The following is a 2,500-nucleotide window of genomic DNA, read 5'->3' on the forward strand; positions in this document are numbered from 1 at the left end:
GAAGCGACCAAAATCCCCTAAAATTGCATCGCACGGAGCAGTTTGTGTTTTTGGTAGGGCCATGCGGCTTTTTCCGGCCCTGCTTGCTCTAATGCGTACGGCCCTCATACGGGGATTTTCCTAATAGTTTTGCAATGAAAGCGCGCGCGGGATCGCACAGGCCATATGATAATAGGAAAGAGTTCCCGAGATGAATTAACAGTACAAACCCAAAAAGAAGATAAAGCGGGGCGACTTGAGACACTCAATCAATAAGTACATAGTTTAATCACGTTCACCTGTTTACAGTTTTTTATCTCGCCACCTTAAAAAGGGTTAGGGTTTACTGTTTTGAACATTGATTGATCGTTGTTTTTTCTATGTTCGCCGCATACGAAAAAAAATTAACAAACTACTTTATTTACAAAAACAACACCAATGAAGAATACACACATACTACACAAGTCTTTGTGAGCGGCTAAGGAAAAAAACACCCTCACAAGCGGTTCGCTAAAATCGCTAACTTCTAAGTCACTGTGTGGATTCAGCCATTTACACTCTACAAGGTTAATGAAACAGTCGAAATTAGAAGATACCAAAAGACGGTAATAGTTAAAACTTGATAGCTTGTAAGATATAGCTTTCCTGGCTTAACCATTTTTCTTAGGCTAGTTCTGCATAAAACAAACTAAATTTCATGTCTTCACAGTCATTTATCAGTTAGTCCTCCTGAAATGTTAAAGCGAGATACTTCACCGGCAGTCATGCAGGGCTGATTACTTAAGTGCGTTTAAGCAGTCTTCGAATAGCGCTTCTGAGCTGCTGGTTTCCCAAGCCGTAGACAAGAGGATTGCAAATGGCGTTCAAACCCAACGCAAAGATGTATGCGTACGTCTTAATTTGCTTCATGAGCTTGCGATAGCTAAAGTTATCCCCCTTTTTCTGACGATCATCTGGAAGCCAATCGGCAATACGGAGGCTGCTAAATAAGAACAGTGGGAGGAAACTCAGAAGACAAAGTGCGACCATAATGGCCAGGATGCGAGCCCCTTTCAGTTCTTGTGTTATAGTGGATATTCTTCGGTTGTTGTACCGTGTTCGGATCTGTTTTCGATGGTTATGGGACACTCTGAAGATGTAGATGTACGAGCATAAAATGGTCACCAACGGGATACCTAAAATTGTAAGCAAAAAGAAAATCGTATACGCTTCCGTCGTCTCCGACGGCAACTGGGTGAGTTTTCGCTCTTTTCCCCCTGACCTAATGCAGAGTTTTAGGCATGGAGAAAAAGCGGGAACAAGCTTTCGAAGGGCTTGGTTGTCGTTGTTTCTTAACCAAATAGCTTGCGGAAAGACCAAAGTTACAAGGGCAGCCCACAGCCACATTGCAATGGAAGCGATCAGCGTTAGGCGATTGGTCAGTATAGTGTGATAACGCAAAGAGAACAAGATGAAGAATGATGACCGTGGTCAAAAATAAGCTGAACAACGCGCTTGCTTTGCAAAAGTTAAGAGAATGAATCCGGCCGTTGTTGGATCTATGTTTTATCTCTGTGGAGATGATTTGGAGAATAAAGCAGATAGGTATCAAACTATCAGCAACGCACAAGCTCATTACAATCATGTTAGAAGCAGTTCGCAGGTTGGAAAATTTCCAAAAAGCTCTGAGAAGCAGGGAGTTCCCACAGGCACTTGCGATAATGAAGGCGGATGCGATGCTTGTGAATGCGATCTGTTGGTCTTCCCAATCTGGTCTGGTGCAATTCCGCTTCATGTTTCTGTTGAGAGTGTAGCGGTTACTGGTTAAAGAGGAACGCCGTTTGGGATTTGAAGAAGGAGGACTTTAACATCTGTTTTTTTGTCTTTCTTGTTTACTTTGATAATTTAGGTGGTCTGAAAATAGATCATTTGCACGCCGTATTTGACATTTCCTTATAGATCCTGACGTGTACTGAGAAACTATTGCAAGCCAATAACTAGAAAACATACTAACTGAAATGTTGCTAATTAAGTTGTCCGAAAAAAGAAAATTTTCCGCTCGCCCGTTTCATCTGTTGCTTAATTTATTGATAAAGAACAAGATTGGTAATCATACGCAAAATTGACGAGAAGAGTCAGTCAGGTGCGGCAGTTAACTTAGCGATGGTTTACTGAAGTTGTCTCTTCAAAGCGCACATACTAAGGCAATGAAATAAATTATTTTTACCGAATGCAAAAAGTTAGTAAGTTAAAATTGCCAACGCACCTGTTAGCAGTTTTAGCGCATGACTGCGGAGTATCTCGTGACTGCGGAGTATCTCGAGATGCGCAGAACAATTGCGCAATAACAATAGTAGCCACTACAACTTACTTGCTTATCCGGAACTAAAAAGTGTCTTAAAATTTGATAGAATGTTGAATTTGTACTGGAGAATGACAATTTTCACTCCAGGTGTTGCTCGTTGAACAAATTTTTCGCCACTTAAAAAAAAAGGACTGAATTTACCGACAATGTGCAATATGTGCGTTTTCGAATGGCCTT

This window comes from Montipora capricornis, chromosome 10 (genome assembly GCF_036669925.1).
Source record: "Montipora capricornis isolate CH-2021 chromosome 10, ASM3666992v2, whole genome shotgun sequence".
In the NCBI taxonomy this organism is placed as follows: Eukaryota; Metazoa; Cnidaria; class Anthozoa; order Scleractinia; family Acroporidae; genus Montipora; species Montipora capricornis.